The sequence below is a fragment of the Pinus tabuliformis genome, chromosome 3_1, assembly GCF_031772625.1.
Source record: "Pinus tabuliformis cultivar Carrire ecotype Pingquan chromosome 3_1, CPIR1, whole genome shotgun sequence".
NCBI classification, from domain to species: domain Eukaryota; kingdom Viridiplantae; phylum Streptophyta; class Pinopsida; order Pinales; family Pinaceae; genus Pinus; species Pinus tabuliformis.
The window spans coordinates 437,118,368-437,138,575 of record NC_142301.1 but is presented as its reverse complement, the minus strand read 5'-3'; positions in this window follow the sequence as shown (position 1 = coordinate 437,138,575).

Sequence of the window (20,208 nt, the reverse complement as noted above, 5' to 3'; positions counted from 1 at the left end):
ACCACAGGGGAAAATGTTTCATCATAGTTAACTCCCTCTACTTGTGAGAAACCTTTCACCACAAATATGGTCATGTACTTCTTGATACTCCCATCAGTTGCATGCTTCACTTTGTAAATCCATATGGAACCAACCACATACTTGCTCTTTGGTCTCGGCACCACCTCCCATACACAGTTCTTCATGATAGAATAAATAACCTGCAAATTTCGTTGTCTTTAGTGACTTTAAAACATTTACATTTATGTATAAATTGATTGACATGATCTACAATAGAAATAGTGTCGCTCTCACCATCATATTGCAACTCAGATATGGATTCAAGTTATTTCTTTGACATACCTCTAGTACGCTTGTGTGAGCTAAAAGCGTGACCCAAACTAGGAATGCATGTAGGAGCCATAGCTAGTTAAAATTGTTAAAACAAGAATTCACACGGGCTAACTAGCTCAAGCCCTCCTTCTAGCACTATTGTAGGCTCGAAATGTTTGCTTCAAAATTGGGGGGGAAGCCACCCGGTCAGGACATTAGAGCAAATCCTTTTCCATTTGATATGGTGGTTTCGACTGGTTATGAATCCAGTTACCCTGCCACCTAAGACTAGCCTAAAGGTTATCCTAGCTTAAATGAAATTTTATTCTAATCTAATCCTACTAAGTTATATTAAGTATTGTTAATGCTAGCCTTATGACACTATGTTAAGTTAATGCTAATTGTTATTCTTATGTTAGATCAAATTGATTTGTATAAATTATCACCTAATGTTATAACCTATCATATACTACTAAATATTAACCTATTATATATACATATATTTGACTATATATTAATACTAAACTATATACAATATTAATTAACTACAAAACAACTATGTAATTCTAATATAATATGGTAGTATTGTATTAACATAAAGCCAATAATTCATTCTAAGTCAATGTTGTTGTTGTTGATTTGGGGTAGCATCGGATGTGCTCTAGCCATGAAAATTGGTGGAAAGGCTAAAGCACATGAGATCTCCAAGACCTAGAAATGGTTTGGGCAGATTCTACCCGTTTTAGGAGATATTAAAATAATTAATATTTTTAACAGAGTTCCTAAGTCTAAACTTCGGAAAAAAAAAAATATTAATGAGTATTAATATAAAACTGGGTTAGAAGGTTTTAAATGACATGGATCAAGCCAAATATAATCTTAGTCGTTAGTTAGAGATGTAATCTCGGCTGTTGAAGTACCAACAGGAAAAGTATAAGTGGAGGCTTGAGCATCAGTTGGAGAAAACACTAGAGTGATCAATCATTCAATTTTTTAGAGTGGGGTTTGCTAAGAGAAATTGAATCAGTGATCAGTTGTAGTGAGGGGCAGTGAGTACAAGACAAAGAGGGAGAGACAGTACCGAGATACCAACACAGAAACAGAGAGAGGCAGGCGCTGAGCCAGAGGGAGCCACGCAGAGACAGAAGCGAGTGCACAGAAGCCAGAAGGGCCTGTGTCATCCACGGAGATGCTGCAAGAGTGACGTAGAGGGTTGTAGAGGTTGCACAGAGCCTCTAAGGGCTGATGTAGAGGCCAAGAGGACTGATGTTGAGCTTCAGATTGTGTTGGAGAGGGTTTCGTGGGGTAGACTTCCCGAATATCTGCTTCAGAATAGAGAGGTATTACTGCCATCTTATTTTCTCTGTCGAGTGAGCTAGTTTGGCACCCAGTTGTACTCAGAAAGACTGCACAATAATATAAACCTCAGAATTGTTGCAACGTTTTCCCAAGTTGGTTTTTTCCGGGGATGAGTTGTCCAAAAACAACGGTGTCACTTGTGTGTTTTCTATTTCTTTCAGCTGTTGATCTATAGATGGTTGAGACTGTATTGTGTTTATTTCAGTATTTATATGATTAAATAACTTGTTTGTAATTAACAAGTAGGAGAAATAACCCAGAGAATACAGATAAAATTTCTAACGTGTAATACTTAGAAATTTCAACATGGTATCAGAGCGTTGCAGATCACAGGAGAGCTGAAGGAACCAGCTGAAGTAGAGCATTTGTAGCAGAAACAACTGTCTCGAGTGACAAAAGTTGTTCCTTGTAGAAAGTGGCATAGAAGTGTTGATGCAGAGGAACTCCATCATCAGTTAGGGCCAAAGAGAGGCAAAAGCAGAGGTTGAGGGTAGAAAAAGCTCACAAATAGGCACACATAGACCAAGAGGGTTGACGCAGTTGGCTAGGGGAGCATTTCAGCCAGTGTCGGGTTTGCGCAGAGCCTAGAGGCTTAGTCCTTCAGTTGTTGGGGCATAGGAAGCTGTGCGTAGATTGCGGGGAGTGAAGTTGGTGGGCTGTTGTTGCTGCGAGATACAACAATATCTAATGGGGCAAAACCAAGGTAGAGGGAGTCTCTACCTAGGCGGATTTCTAGCTAAGAAATCAAAATCAGTGTTGCAGGTGCATAGGAGATTGAAGAGGTGCGAATTGACGGTTGGTAGGTGGATTTCCAGGAGGGAAATCAAGACTCAGAGGGAGTCTAGTAGAGAATTTCCAGACGGGAAGTAGAGACTTAGAGGGAGTTGAAGAGAGAACTTCCAGAGGGAAGTAGAGAATTAGACGAGTCGAAAGGAAGAGCAGAGAGATGGCCATGAATGGACTGAGCGATCAGGACAAGCTGGATGGGGAGTCCAACTTTGTCGTCTGGAAGGCCAGGATCTCATCCATTCTAGATAGACATCGCATCAAGGCCTTCGCCTTGAGAACAATGGCTATCCTAGTTGACCCAGCTGATAATGAAAAGTACGAGGAAGCAATGGCCAAGGCGAAATGCATAATCCTTGATGGGGTCAAGGATCATGTGGTCCAACATATTGTCGAGAAGGAGACGAAAAAGGAAATGTGGGACACCTTGAAGATGTTGTACTAGCAGACTTCCGTGCAGATGAAGATGTTACTAAAGAATCATCTGCAATCATACCAGATGTAGAAGGGGGAGCAGATAGATCACTTCCTCGATAGATTGAAGGAGATCCAGGACCAGCTGACTTCCATAGGGGCCACGTCGGATTAGAAGTTGATGGTGAGGACCGCCCTAAACGCAGTCTCCAAGGAGTGGGAGACATTTGTCTAGAGTATTCTGGGCAGGGCGAATCTTCCAGATTTGAAAGAATTGTGGGTAGCTCTTCGCCAAGAAGAGATTAGAGGGTTTTCCAAGATGAAAAGTAGCAGCAAAGGAGTCCAGATTAAGAAAGAGGAGGAAGAGGATGTAGCTCTAGCATCTGCGGGGAAGCAAGACAAGAGGAATAAAAATGACCTCTCCAAGATAAAGTGCTTCAACTGTGGGGAACTGGGGCATTATGCGAACCAGTTTCCGAGGAAGAAGAATAAGGGAGAGACGTCTGACTCCAAGGCAGTGCCAACGAAGGCAGAAAAGGAGGTAGAAGAGGATGATGATTGTGCCATGAGTTCTCATGTAACTCTAGAGAAGAGGTGGGGAGACATCGAGCTGTAGTTAGGAAGACTACAGGCGATGAGGGGTAGGATCCTTGAGGTACCCAAACTCTTGGATTATACCTGGCTACGGGAGCCCCGAAGTGAGAAGTAGGAGGATAGCGGATGTTGTTAGAAAGGGATGCGGATGGAGCTACAGAGAGTGCTACAGTGTAGTAATCCCGGGCAGTGCAGAGAAGTTTGTAGCAGTGCGAGAGGCATGGAGGAGATTGTAATAGTGCAGGATGGCACAAAGAGGTTTGCAGCGGTGCAAGAGGCAGGTAGTTGTTGCAGCAGTGCAGAGGTAGTAGAGGGAGCATGAGATAACGATAGAGAGAGCTTCAGCATCGGGAGTGTTTCTAGCTTGAAAGGGATGTCAGTAGTTGGGTGGATCAATTACTTCTTAGTAACTGAGTTGCAGTGCAGTAGCGGTTAGCAGTAGCACGATGCAGCATGATGAGAAGGGGTTGCAGTGCAGATGTAGTGTTGGGAGAAAGGACCAATAGAAGCACAGATGTATAGGGACCTGTTGTACAGATGTACCAATGGCAGTGGCAAGGCCATGGGCAACAGTACATGATGCAACAGTTCAGAGGATGTTGGGTGGGGAGGCCTAGCATCAGCACAAGTACCGGTGCCGTATAATCAAAGTGATGCTCAGTGTAGAGTATTACTAGAGCACAGTCCTCACTAAGCGGGAGTGTTGATTTAGGGTAGCATCGGATGTGCTCTAGCCATGAAAATTGGTGGAGAGGCTAAAGCACATGAGATCTCCAAGACCTAAAAATGGTTTGGGCAGATTCTACCCAGTTTAGAAGATATTAAAATAATTAATATTTTTAATGGAGTTCCTAAGTCCAAACTTAGGAAAAATAAAATATTAATGGGTATTAATATAAAACTGGGTTAGAAGGTTCTAAATGACATGGATCAAGCCAAATCTAATCTTAACCATTGGTTAGAGATGTAATCTCGGCTGTTGAAGGACCAACGGGGAAAGTATAAGAGGAGGCTTGAGGGTTAGTTGGAGAATACACCAGAGTGACCAGTCATTCGATTTTTTAGAGCAGGGTTTGCTAAGAGAAATCAAATCAGTGACCAATTGCAGCGAGGGGAAGTGAGTAAGAGATAGAGAGGCAAATATAGTGCCGAGAGACCAGCGTAGAAGCAAAGAGAGGCAGACGTTGAGCCAGAGGGAGCCACGTCGAGGCAGAAGCAATTGCGTAGAGGCCAGAAGGGCCTGCGTCATCCAAGCAGAGGTTGTAGGAGTGACGCAAAGGGTCGTAGAGGCCGCGCAAAGCCTAAAAGGGCTGACGCAGAGGCCAGGAGGGCTGACATTGAGCTTCAAATTGTGCTGGAGAGGGTTTCGTGGTGCAAAATTTCCGAATATCTACTTCCGAATATAGAGGTATTATTGCTAGATTATTTTCTCTGTCGGGAGAGCCAGTTTGGCACTTAGTTGTACTCAGAAAGACTGCATAATAATATAACCCTCTGAATTGTTGCACCGGTTTTCCAAAGTCAGGTTTTTCTCGCGACAAGTTGTCCAAAAACAATGGTGTCACTTGTGTGTTTACTATTTCTTTCAGCTGTAATTATCTAGGGTTTACATTGAATCCAAACTACCACATGAAATAGGATTAGGAGTGGTTATTGGAGAAGGTTGAATCAAAAATTAATTTTTGGTGCAAAATTTGGTTATCCCATGGAGGTTGTTTGGTTCTAATTAATATTGTTATATAAGAACTTCTAGTATTTTGGCACTTGCTTGCATTCATAAGGGAATCATGGTTGAGCTAGAATGATCTATTTTAATTACCCGTGGAGGGGAAGTGCTTAGTATAAAGGTATATATCTATTTAATTGGGAAAAAATCACTTGGTCAAAAGAAGTGAGTGGTTTGGGTCTTAAGAATGATATCATATTCGGAAAAGCATTAGTTGCTAAGTCTTTGTGGCAATGTTTCAATTCAAGTGTTTGAAGTAGGCTGATAGAGAATAAATATATAGTTAATGATTTGATCTTGGATTGGTTTTGAACATGGAACAAAAACATCTATAATGTTTCTAATGATTAGAATTCTCTTGCACCTTCCTTCCCAATTGTAGAGAAGTATTTGGCTTGGAGTGTTGGGTCCAGGGTGGAAGTGAGGATTGGGGTTGATGGGATTATGAGATGCAATAATTTCTTCCAGAATGCTTAGTTCGTTATTTACAATAGAATGTTAAGACTAACTTCGGACATGATTGGTGATCTAATATCAACCTCTTTATTGAAACAATGATGACTTATAGTTCATTAGTTGGGAATTCCAAGGTAAAGGTCAAATCATTGGGAAAAAGAATTCTTGGATGAACTTAATCATGGTCATATTATACTAATGGACAAATAGGTTGAAATTATATGAACATTTAATGATTTGAGGGGACCCTACTCTACAAAACTTAGATACAATTGGACACTTTTGTCATGATTCACAAAGAAGTTGATTTATAAAAATATAATAAGTGGGAAATTAAGTGACTTGTAACTTCAAATTTTTGATATCATGAGTGGATAAAGTTAACACGTCATAAGATCTGATACTTATTTTGTTTTACATTGATAAAGAAGTATTCCCACATAAAGGATAGTTTGAGTATTGCCACACAAGTCATAAATGGATAGATTGAGAAGTCTATTTTGGTGCCTATGGCAAAGGTTATGAACAATTTCATATATATATATATATATATATATATATATATATGGATGGAATGTACATAATTTCTTATTGAAATAAAGATATTATTTTTTTCTTGGGGAAACAATAGTTTTATATTTGAAAAAATTAGAAAAAAAAACTTTTCTAAATTTTGATAGTATTGTTGAGCTAATAGGTTAAGAAATTTAGTAATTTTAAAAATATTGTGAAATTGAGACTTAATGTGAGCACATGTAGGACATTTCAAGAGAAAGTGTTTTTCAACCCTCATCTTTTTAGTATCATAAAAATGAAAAATTCTTTCATCCCATGATGTTGTAAGAAATATCCGATGTTGTGTATCACTAAAAAGTTTATGTTCTTATTTTAATAATGTTGATTTTTTTCTTTAAGTTAGATATAACATAGAACTAGTTTTGATCTTCTAGATTAGAGTTAATGACCACTGTCTCGGTACCTTAATCTTCTTTTATTCTCTGCTTTTTTTATTACACAAACATTTCTCCTTGAATTTAGATGTGACATTATTTTCAATGCTATCAATATTCTACAAAATACTATCCTGCTCCATTATCCAATTGTTTAGCCAACACTAATATTCTTTTACCAACCTATATTAAAATTGCAAGTGGTTTTGCCTAAAATTTGAAGAAATCTTAAGCCTATTATCTTTCATATTAATTATGTTGTAGTTGTATATTATAAATTTAGTCATAGCTATAATCTCAAGGAAAACCAATATCTTAAAGAAAAGATGCTCTGTTCAACAAATGAAAAGATGCTCTACAATTTACGAAAACCCAAGACATCCACAATGGTATAAAATTATTCAATTATTAAAAGGAATGGCTCCAATCTCATCCTCTTTATTGGATCACCATTCCTGGACCTTGAGCCTGACCCTCTCTTATTCTATAAGGCTTGGATACTCCCTATTAGTCAAAAATCTTTCCCATCCTCCTCCTAGTAGAAATTATTCGGTCTAAAATCTAGAACAATGAATGTATTCTAAAAATTAACATCTTTTGTTGGTCCCTAGTCCATCAAAAAATCCTTACGACTGAAACTTTTTAGAAAAGAAACATTCTTGGTCCCTCTAGATGTGCCCTATGCTTTTGCTCTGAGGATTCTATCCCCATCTCTTCCAACAATTCCCTTTTTCCCTTTGAGGCTTGGAGAACCATGCTCAACCCAATTTTTTTGCTTTATCACATCCTGGAATCATGGGTCGATATTTTTGAAAAATGGGGTCCTCACCCTTAGAACTGGAAGGCCTCTTCCCTTCTAATTAGTTGTTGGATGGCCTTCCCAAAATTCATTTATTGGGTTATCTAGCTTACGCAAAATAAAGCAATATTAAAAAATGAGAGGTTGTCTCCCTCGATGGTGGCATCTGAAGACTCCTCCCTATTGTTTGAATCAATTTTTGTTTGTGGATTCAGCGACTGAGAATTAAAGAATCTAAATGAAGCAAAATGTACCTAGATAATTGTTGACAGGAAATTTTCTTTATCCGCGGTTGGCAAAGGCAAACCGATTAAGAATCAAGTATCTTGTCTCGAGCTAAGTGAAAAGGAAATCTTGAAATGGAGATTGGAGAAACCTTAGTTCTCACATCAAACTTTGGAAGGATGCATTATGTAATTATGGTTTACTGGGTTCCCATGAGGAATATAACGAATTAGCTATATGGTAGTAAGAGAAAGGGATTAAAAATTTGACTAACAAAGTATCTTTAGGATGAATCAAGTCGTTGGAAGGGATGGTTTATGCCACCTCTTCCTGAAATTCTCCATCCACAATGGTATAAAATTATTCAATTATTAAAAGGAATGGCTCCAATCTCATCCTCTTTATTGGATCACCGTTCCTGGACCTTGAGCCTGACCCTCTCTTATTCTATAAGGCTTGGATACTCCCTATTAGTCAAAAATCTTTCCCATCCTCCTCCTAGTAGAAATTATTCGGTCTAAAATCTAGAACAATGAATGTATTCTAAAAATTAACATCTTTTGTTGGTCCCTAGTCCATCAAAAAATCCTTATGACTGAAACTTTTTAGAAAAGAAGCATTCTTGGTCCCTCTAGATGTGCCCTATGCTTTTGCTCTGAGGATTCTATCCCCATCTCTTCCAACAATTCCCTTTTTCCCTTTGAGGCCTGGAGAACCACTCTCAACCCAATTTTTTCCTTTATCACATCCTGGAATCATGGGTCGATATTTTTGAAAAATGGGGTCATTACCCTTAGAACTAGAAGGCCTCTTTCCTTCTAATTAGTTGTTGGATGGCCTTCCCAAAATTCATTTATTAGGTTATCTAGCTTACGCAAAAAAAAGCAATATTAAAAAATGAGAGGTTGTCTCCCTCGATGGTGGCATCTGAAGACTCCTCCCTATTGTTTCAATCAATTTTTGTTTGTGGATTCAGCGACTGAGAATTAAAGAATCTAAATGAAGCAAAATGTACCTAGATAATCGTTGATAGGAAAGTTTCTTTATCCGCGGTTGGCAAAGGCAAACCGATTAAGAATCAAGTATCTTGTCTCGAGCTAAGTGAAAAGGAAATCTTGAAATGGAGATTGGAGAAACCTTAGTTCTCCCTTTTATTTGATGGTGCATCTATAGGTAACCCACAAAGGCAAGCTGAGAGGGAGGGGTTCTCATGAGTCTCAATGAAAAAATATTGTCCAAATTTTCTTGGGGGTTAAGAATTGCTACGACGATTCAATTGAGTTTCTTTCACTTTGGAAAGGTTTGGAGGTGGCCATAGAAAGTAATATTCTTAATCTCTCAGTTTATGGAGACTCCTTGATCATCATTCAATAAATGACCAAGGCCAGATGATTGAGAAGTTCCACATGTCTCCCTATGGCTCAAAGAGTGATCAACGCTACCTCACAATTTTAAAAGATTGAATTTTATCATATACTGGGGGAGTTGAATGTGGGAGCGGATGAGTTAGTAAAAAAAAGGCTCCAAAATTGGGCAAGGGAAAATTGAATTGGACAAAATTGAATTTTTCTACCCTATTTCTTAGTATAAATTTTGAAATCTTTATGTAAAAGAGTGGGGACTTAGTTGTTCTCACGAGGCATAAATTTGATTTGTGGAAAATTTATAAACCAAGTCATAGAGTCACCATATATTCCACTTCCATTACAAGGATGGGCACATGGATGTCCATAAATCCCTCCCATTATAGTGTGGTCAAAATCCTCAACTTTGATTTTCGTTGATTCTCAAAACCCACGGTTATTAATTCCTTGTTTTGTGTCATTAATTGGAATTGCAATTTGATGGGATTTTTTTATCATTCTGAGACAAAGAGTCTAATCCATTTATGCCTCTCTTAGTGGAAGACCGTTTGTCTCTCCTAGGAAATGATGAGGAATGTTTCAAACAGGAACAAGAACTTATCGATGTCAATCGATGCCCTATCAATCCTTCATCCGACCAATCTTTTGGATTATGGAGTCAGATTTATGGTGGATGTCTGGCTCATGTGTTAGAAGATCTTCCTTCCATATTACAACCACCCAACCTTCCGGTAATGCAAAGGTGTCTCAAGTTGTTTCTAGCTTATCTATTCTTCCTCTCCTCTGTGTTGTTCAAGGAAATTTTGTGTCCCTTCACACTTCATCCATGGCTAACTCTCATGACCCTACAAAAATATTTGAGGTCGGCTTGGTCATAAATAATTTGTTGGATGCTATTCATATTATGCTTGTATCCATTATGAAATTGGAGGACATGGTGTAGCATCAACACATGTACTTTTAGTTGTTTCTTAAGGTTAAATTGATATGTCAGCAAACATACATGGAGCAGACTGTCGACGATGTTTAAGAGGACATTTGTGCCATTGTAAAGCGTATAGCAGCTCTGGAGGTCACTAGGAGTAGTATTGTGCCAATGGAAGTGGGATTTGATGCTATCAGTGCTTCCATCAAAGGAAAGAAGTATTTTCTCTTCAGGGATGATGGCTCCAGGGGGAAAATGGCTCTGATTAAGGAATATCGTGCCACAAGGGAAAATGTTTCCTCATAGTTAACTCCCTCTACTTGTGAGAAGCCTTTCATCACAAATATGGTCATGTACTTCTTGATACTCCCATCAGTTGCATGCTTCACTTTGTAAATCCATTTGGAACCAACCACATACTTGCTCTTTGGTCTCGGCACCACCTCCCAATCACAGTTCTTCATGATAGAGTAAATAACTTGCAAATTTCATTGTCTTTAGTGATTTTAAAACATTTACATTTATGCATAAATTGATTGACATGATCTACAATAGAAATAGTGTCGCTCTCACCATCATATTGCAACTCAGATATGAATTCAAGTTATTTCGTTGGCATACCTCTAGTACGCTTGTGTGAGCTAAAAGCGTGACCCAAACAAGGAATGCATGTAGGAGCCATAGCTAGTTAAAAATGTTAAAACAAGAATTCACACGGGCTAACTAGCTCAAGCCCTCCTTCTAGTGCCAAAAATGTTGTAGGTTCGAAATGTTTGCTTCAACATTGGGGGGGAAGCCACCCGGTCGTGACATTAGAGAAAATCCTTTTCCATTTGATATGGTGGTTTCAATTGGTTATGAGTCCAGTTACCCTGCCACCTAAGGCTAGCCTAAAGGTTATCCTAGCTTAAATTAAATTTTATTCTAATCTAATCCTACTAAGTTATATTAAGTATTGTTAATGCTAGCCTTATGACACTATGTTAAGTTAATACTAATTGTTATTCTTATGTTAGATCAAATTGATTTGTATAAATTATCACCTAATGTTACAACCTATCATATACTACTAAATATTAACCTATTTTATATACATATATTTGACTATATATTAATACTAAACTATATATAATATTAATTAACTACAAAACAACTATGTAATTCTAATATAATATGGCAGTATTGTACTAACATAAAGTCAATAATTCATTCTAAGTCAATGTTGTTGCTATTGATTTGGGGTAGCATCGGATGTGCTCTAGCCATGAAAATTAGTGGAGAGGCTAAAGCACATGAGATCTCCAAGACACAGAAATGGTTTGGGCAGATTCTACCTGGTTTAGGAGATATTAAAATAATTAATATTTTTAACGGAGTTCCTAACTCTAAACTTAGGAAAAATAAAATATTAATGAGTGTTAATATAAAACTGGGTTAGAAGGTTTTAAATGACATGGATCAAGCCAAATATAATCTTAGTCATTTGTTAGAGATGTAATCTCGGCTGTTGAAGGACCAACATGAAATGTATAAGCAGAGGCTTGAGCATCAGTTGGAGAAAACACTAGAGTGATCAATCATTTGATTTTTTAGAGCGGGTTTTGCTAAGAGAAATCGAATCAGTGATCAGTTGCAGCAAGGGGCAGTGAGTACGAGACAAAGAGGGAGAAACAGTGCTAAGATACCAACACAGAAACAGAGAGAGGCAGACGTTGAGCCAGAGGGAGCCACACAGAGGCAGAAGCGACTGCACAGAAGCTAGAAGGGCCTGCGTCATCCACACAGAGGCTGCAAGAGTGACGTAGAGGGTCGTAGAGGCTGCGTAGAGCCTTTGAGGGCTGATGCAGAGGCCAGGAGGGCTGATGTTGAGCTTCAGATTGTGCTGGAGAGGGTTTCGTGGGGCAGACTTTCCGAATATCTGCTTTGGAATAGAGAGGTATTACTGCCATCTTATTTTCTCTGTCGGGTGAACCAGTTTGGCACCCAGTTGTACTCAGAAAGACTGCATAATAATATAACCCTCAGAATTGCTACATCGTTTTCCCATATTGGGTTTTTCCGGGGACGAGTTTTCCAAAAACAACGGTGTCACTTGTGTGCTTTCTATTTCTTTCAGCTGTTGATCTATATATGGTTGAGACTGTATTGTGTTTAGTTTAGTATTTATATGATTAAATAATTTTTTTGTAATTAACAAGTAGGAGAAATAACCCAGAGAGTACAGATAAAATTTCTAATGGGTAATACATAGAAATTTCAACATGGTATCAGAGCGTTGCAGAAATTTCTAAGTGATTTTGCTCTAAGGAATCTATCCCCATCTCTTCCAACAATTCCCTTTTTCCCTTTGAGGCCTGGAGAACCACGCTCAACCCAATTTTTTCCTTTATCACATCCTGGAATCATGGATCGATATTTTTGAAAAATGGGGTCATTACCCTTAGAACTGGAAGGCCTCTTCCCTTCTAATTAGTTGTTGGATGGCCTTCCCAAAATTCATTTATTGGGTTATCTAGCTTACGCGAAATAAAGCAATATCAAAAAATGAGAGGTTGTCTCCCTCAATGGTGGCATCTAAAGACTCCTCCCTATTGTTTGAATCAATTTTTGTTTGTGGATTCAGTGAGTCAGAATTAAAGAATCTAAATGAAGCAAAATGTGCCTAGATAATTGTTGACAGGAAATTTTCTTTATCTGCAGTCGACAAAGGCAAACCAATTAAGAGTGGTATTGTGCCGATGGAAGTGGGATTTGATGGTATCAGTGCTTCCATCAAAGGAAAGAAGTATTTTCTCTTTAGGGATGATGGCTCCAAGGGGAAAATGGTTCTGATTAAGGAATATCTTGCCACAGGGGAAAATGTTTCCTCAAAGTTAACTCCCTCTACTTGTGATAAGCCTTTCACCACAAATATGGTCATGTACTTCTTGATACTCCCATCAGTTTCATGCTTCACTTTGTAAATCCATTTGGAACCAACCATATACTTGCTCTTTGGTCTCGACACCACCTCCCATATATAGTTCTTCATGATAGAGTAAATAACCTGCAAATTTCATTGTCTTTAGTGATTTTAAAAAATTTACATTTATGAATAAATTGATTGACATGATCTACAATAGAAATAGTGTCGCTCTCACCATCATATTGAAACTCAGATATGGATTCAAGTTATTTCTTTGACATACCTCTAGTACGCTTGCGTGAGCTGAAAGCGTGACCCAAACTAGGAACGCATGTAGGAGCCATAGCTAGTTAAAAATGTTAAAACAAGAATTCACGCGGCCTAACTAGATCAAGCACTCCTTCTAGCGCCAAAAATGTTGTAGGAACCCTTCTCTATCGCTTTCTGCAAGGAACAACTTTTGTCACTCGAGATAGTTGTTTCTGCTGCAAATTCTCTACTTCAGCTGGTTCCTTCAGCTCTCCTGTGATCTACAACACTCTAATACCATGTTGAAATTTCTAAGTATTACCCGTTAGAAATTTTATCTATATTCTCTGGGTTATTTCTCCTACTTGTTAATTACAAACAAGTTATTTAATCATATAAATATTGAAATAAACACAATACAGTCTCAACCATCTACAGATCAACAGCTGAAAGAAATAGAAAACACACAAGTGACACCGTTGTTTTTGGATAACTCGTCCCCGGAAAAACCCAATTTGGGAAAACGGTGCAGCAATTCTAAGGGTTATATTATTCTACAGTCTTTCTGAGTACATCTGGGTTCCAAACTAGCTCACCCGACAGAGAAAATAAGATGGCAGTAATACCTCTCTATTCCGAAGCAGATATTTGGAAATTCTACCCCACGAAACCCTCTCCAACATAATCTGAAGCTCAACATCAGCCCTCCTGGCCTTTGCATCAACCCTCAGAGGCTTTGCGCAGCCTCTACGACCCTCTACGTCACTCCTGGAGTCTCTATGTGGATGACGCAGGCCCTTATGGCTTCTCTGTAGTCACTTCTACCTCTGCGTGGCTCCCTCTGGCTCAGCGTTTGCCTCTCTCTATTTTTGTGCTGGTATCTTGGCACTGTCTCTCCCTCTTTGTCTCGTACTCACTGTTATAGACATTTTTTGGCATTGCAACCCCAATCAAACATGTCCATAAACCAAGGGCTCCTAAGTCCCTAAAAGTGTTGTTCAATACCCTAAAAGAATAAGGTCAGCTGATTACATCATCTCCCAAAAGTTCTCCATGAAAAACTGCTCAGAACTGGTAAAAACTAGACAATCTCACCTGCTCCATGGTCAAAGTGCGATGCATCCCACCTAATGCACACGGGAGGTGCGATGCATACTGAAAATCCCTTCTATGGGGTGCGATGGGCGAGAGTGGACAAATGGCAGAGACAATTTGCGAGGTGGATGATCATGGAATCTTCCAGAAACTTCTCCTGTGACACTTGCCTCTCTGAATTCACCCAGGGATGAGTAAGAGATCATCAATCTCCAAGTGGAATCAAGAACTATCAGAGAGAGGACACTAATTAGAATCCCAGAAGCTGACTCACCCCCCTGCAATCATCTATATATGGATCCCTCATCCCAGAGATCCAGAGGCTGGAATTTTGTATCTTGTAAGGAAGTGTTGTTGGTTTCCTGTTGGAATATCATAGTGTTGGGTGATCTAAGCTTTTCGTGAGGTGAAAGAAGGGCTTTCATGCTGGAGGATGACGCTGGGTCAGAACAATTGGTTGTAATCCTCTTTGCTATTCTTGATTATTAATAAAGCTATTCAATTTTTCCTCCATATTCTTGTATGTTTGATGATATACGCATTTGTGTGGTTAATATACATCTGGTCCTATATTGTTTATGATTGTAGATCTCTGTTCCTCTATAGCATTGTGCTGCTTTGATTCCACAGGTGCTCTTTGAAGCTGGGTAGACGAAGGAGAAGTAACAAAGATCTGTCAGAAGGGAGAGGAACCTAGCAAGGAACCAAGCGCAAGACTGAGGTTGGTGTCCTTCATTCCCCTCTTATCTATTTCTCATAAAGTAAAACGAAAGTGGTTTTAGTTTGTTTGTTTCTAAGATAGCTACCAGTCTTAGTGGGAATAGCAGCTCCGAGTGGACACTAGATTTCCCGATAACAAAATGGCGACTCCACTGGGGAGCGAATAGATTGTTTGTTTGTCCATATTTGTTTGTTTTATAAACTTACAGATGGAGCCTGAAGTCAAGCCAGCTAGCCTTCGAACTGCATTTGCTATGCAAATGCAAAGTAGATCAATGCTGCTTCAGTATATCTCCAGGTTTTGTTTATAAACTGAACAATCGATTTGCAAATTTTCTAATTTCCCTAGTGGTGGCTCTAATAACCTCATTAGATCAACCCCTGTGATTTATATTTGCTGTACATCATTTGCTCGGCCTAAACCCCTGAACTGAGCTACAAACTGTGACCAAGAGCCAAGTAAAGTCTCTTCCTGGTACATTCGCACCCTCTCTTCAAGGAAACCAGTATGCATCGCACCTCCCGTGTGCAGTAGGTGGGATGCATCCCTGTTTCCCTGTGTTACAGGTGCGATGATTAGAAAAGGCTAATTTTGCCTCCAGGTCTTGGTTTTTCTTCACTCTTTTCAGCTCTATTATGGAGTTTTGCTGTCTGTGATCAGTATACCACTGTGGAAACCCCCTTCGTTTCCATCATTCCGCCTCCGTTGTGCAAAGAACTGTGAATGTTTTAATGTATTCTCCGCCATTTTCAGTTCTCTTTTGCAAAGTAGTAGCATAGTCATACTGTCGTCTTTTGATTTGAAAGTGTCGCAAGTGTCGTTTTCAGTCAAAGAAAATAATTCTATTGTTCTTGATGGTCGATTATACAGTTACTCTTGTATTTGATTTGAATTAGTAGTTTTTCAAGTGTTGAAAGCAATTTTCAATTCAAAATAGTAAAGTGTCATCATTATCTTCCTTTCGTTTTTGAAGAGAAATCTGTTAGTACTGTCACTTTGAAAAGATAATTTGGATTTGTGCTTAGCTTTCTTCTTGTCATTCACACATTAAGAAAGCTAAAAACAAATACATGCATGTGCATTTGCATTTAGACTACTTGTTGGTTTGATTTAGGACAGTGCATCTAGTGTGTGCTCTCTACTCTATGTTGAAAGAATATCGTCTCTCTTTCTTTAGTAGCTAGGATTTTCATTGCAAAAAGAAGATTAAACGATTGTTTATCATCTTAGATTGCATTTTAGGAATTGTACATCTACATCATGTGGTGAACCTGAAAGGAAAATTTGTTAAGAAAGATCAACTGTAAAATAAATTTAATGAACCTAAAAACGCTTTGGAACCTAACGCACAACATCTAGAAGTCTAGGCTAGAGACGTATTCCGGCGTCGTAAAGCCTGGTAACTATCGCTTTCACTGTTGGTTGGGTGATTCCTCCTCTTTGAGACGACAACTGCCAGTACGAACTTGTGCTCCCATGTGTCATCGAGTATATATTGGGAGACCACAATAGGCTATATCCTTTATCCATAGGAAGCCGTGTCTGTCGCCCTGTCGATCACAATGCACTGAACACAGCATTCGGGAACTTTGACTGCCGTACCATAAAAATTATTCTGCAGTTTTGCGATTAGTTTGGTAATCCCTTTGTCTAGATTTCCGGAATAGTCTCTTTCGTTCCTTTTCGGACTCCTTAAAGGAAAAGGTCCATCTGAGCACTTGTCACTTCAGGCTCATTAAAAATCGAAGGTGACTAGAGTCATCTTTTGTTTTTTCTCGACTCTTAAAAATTGAAAAAACAAGTTGTGTCAAAGCGTCTAAAATTTATTTTAATCGGAATAATATCACCATTCCCGCATTGGTCTTAGGTTGAAGAAAATGGAGTCCAACAACCAAGGAGTTCCCCTTGGAGGAAATCCTAGTCCTTTATCCTCTTAGGGAGATGTTGGTGCACCTCATATGGCCACATTGTCACTTCCAGGATTGACGATCGGCTTGCCAATATGGCTCTTCTCGACCTCTGTCATTCAGAACACCGTAATTCCTGAACAATCAAGTCAACAACTAGATGACACTAAAGTTACACCCCAACCTTCTACTTCATCCGATTCTCCCTCTCCTCCTTCCTCTTCGCTTGATAAAGCCGGTAAGGCCCAAAACCAAGTAACTAAGAATAAGAAGGAGAAGAAGAAAGAGAAGAAGAAGAAGGAGCCAAAGACGAAAGGGGGCAACCATGCATCGTCTAGCGAAAATCCACACACTGCACCGTCCAGGCCTAAATCACCATGTGTCATTTTCAAGGGAGACCACTACCACTGAGATTGTCCCTGCATCCCTCAGATCTTAAGGGACTGGTCTCCCCGTTTGCACAATCCGGTGTCATCGACCTCTGACGATCATGTTGAAAGCACACCATCAACTAGTGAAAATGAAGCCCCTGGACAAAAAAGAAAATGTAAATTTCCTTGTAGACTGTGTGAAGGAAATCATGCCCTCCACCATTGTCCCTTCCTGGACGAAGCTACAAAAGTTTTGGATGACCGTCCAGCTTCACCGTTACGGCTTCCTCCTGGATATAAGAAACTCTTGCCAAGCCCATCACTAGTTGAAAATCCGACTGACACGCCATTGTGTTCAGTCGAAGCATCTGTCATTGAAGATAAACCCACTGAACCCATACAAGATGAAAGTCAAAAGGTTGAGGCAGCAGTCAACCCGGTCTTGTCTTCATAAGGTACATCTTCAGATGAAACAATCACCGAAGAGAATGAGAATGACACCGTCCAAATTCTTTTCGTAAACACAGACTCCGATGAACATGGGGGCAGTCTACCCGTTCCTTCACCGCAGGAAGGAAGTTCGTCAGAGTCATATCCGGTCGTCTATTCGGTCCCACCTCCAAGCAACCTAGTCGTTTCTTTCGATTGGAATCTACTAGGCAGACCCCGGGTACCGGCCAATGTACCATTCCGAATCATTGTACAAGCTTACAAAATGATCATGGTCGGTACCATCATAGATGAAGGGGCTTCTGTGAGTATCATTTCCTCAATTGCTTGGGAAGCGCTTGGCTCGCCATCGCTTCTGCCTGAGATGAGAAATTTGATAGGCTTCGACAAAGGAACCAGTCGACCGTTAGGGATCCTTACCAATGTGCCCATAACGTTGAGAAGGAAAACTATTTACATGAACGTAATGGTAGTCCGAGGACCTCTAGATTATAATATACTCCTTGGACATGACTATATTTATAGCATGGGAGCCATTGTCTCCTCACTCTTTAGAGTAATGTGTTTTCCGCATGAAGGCAGAGTGGTCAAGCTCGTAGACTAGCTGTCGTTTCCCGGTTCACACATAGATAATAGTCAAATACCATCCCTAAATGGTCTTTTCACGCAAGGAATGTCTCATCAATCTCTAGTCCATCCACCTGATGAGCGCGAGTGATTCGGGAGGACATGACTGAATCCCAGGGGGCATGCACCCTAGTCTGTTTCGATAGGAAAACCTTGGGTATAGGGTAGGTTTCCGCGGAGGATATATGACTAGTCTGACACACCCGTCCATTTAGGAAAATGGTATTAGACTGGAATAAGATTCCTTCGTCAAGGTTAGGAGGTTGGGATTTAGAACCACCCTGGTCCAGATGGACTAAGCCAGGAAGTGTTTCTATCTGCGGTGTGGATGGAAACTATGTTGCGAAATCAGGAACTTCTATATGGTAACCAGGAAATTTTTCACTATACCTGGGGACATGCAAACCTTTTTGCATGCAAATGAAGAGCGACCATTTGTTTTCTTAGTTTGTAGATTCTCAAACCCTTTAAACTCGTAGGATTGGTCGTTCCTAACTTGCATAAAGCAAGGATCCCGGGCAAAGCTTTGTAAGGTGAAAGCTCCATAAAAAATGGCATCTTAGATGAGATATCCTTATTATACGACTGGTACGAGCAGTTTTTATGTGGAGTTCAAGCTCGTTAAAAATTAAACATAAGTAATGAGCAAACTTTCCCCCAGAGTTTAAGCTCACTAAAAAATGAACCAATTTCTGGTAAATAACCATTGTAAATGCATTATCATCAGCTTTTGAGCCTTGGTCGTGTTCTCATCATCACCTCCACTCTGTTTTAGCCGATCATTCACCTCCATTTGATTGATTACCCCTTTTGAGGAACAGCTGCAAAGAGTGATCCTGTTAGCCATCCTTGTGACACTGTCGTGATTGGAAAATTCCAAACCTTACCTGGAATTAGTTGCTACATGTTGTGGCCAGCAACAACCCCCCCTTGTTCATTTAAGTGTTGTCCAAAATACTAAATGAATGGGGACCCTTAGTTAAATTTTAAAAGAAAAAAAGCAAGAGTTTCCTTTCTTCAAAAATAAGGTTACCATCGTAAGCTTAGAAAATTCTTTTGAATATTGTTAACCTAAGTCTACGATGAGGGAAATATCTTTAAAACCGCGTTGCAAAAAAGATAGGAAATGCCTCCATTTCTCTATAATATCAGTATGTGCAAGACCCTCGTGTTAAGCATAACATTGCATCGCAATAAAGTAATACTCATAAGGAAAAAACTTAAAGATTTACCGATCTGCGATAACACCGATCGCAAGATCGCATATCGCAGAAATGAGCTGGCAAGATTTGGCAAACATCAAACTTCTGCGATCTGCGATGTTGCGATCGCTGCGATATTATATTCGCACGATCTGTGATGGTGCGATTTGCGATGGCGCGATCTGCGATGTTACGTAAGAAAATCATAAATCACTTCAACATGAATCCTACGGGCACGCTATTTAAGAAAGGCCACTTACCATAATCTGACTCAAGATCATGTGCTTTTAATGATAGTAAAGGGATTAGTTGTTAGCTATTAAATGAAATGTAAACGGTTGCTTTTGTAAAGAATTACTTCACGTAAGGTGGCATGTTTGATATATCTGCTGCATTTAAAACTCTCACATCACCTTTCTTGATCAGACATTTCCATTTCACTTTCGAGCTACAGGAACGGAGAGCCAAAGACGATACACAACCATACGCAGGAAGAAATGGGAAAGAAAAATAGAGCTCAGGGCTCTGAGGCTAAGGAAAAGACGAAGGAAATGGCGCCTTTGTATACAGACACAGCCTGTAACAAAGACGCAGGGATATCGACGTGGGAAAGCATGTACAGATTACTTGAAGAAGAGAATCCCAGAATAATGAAGGTTACTGCTATCGCGGGCTCACAACGCCCTTCCGAAGCGTCCTTAGAAGAGATAGCATGCTCATTTCTTCATCGGATAGCAGCAAGGCCCAAAATTCTACCATATACGGATATGA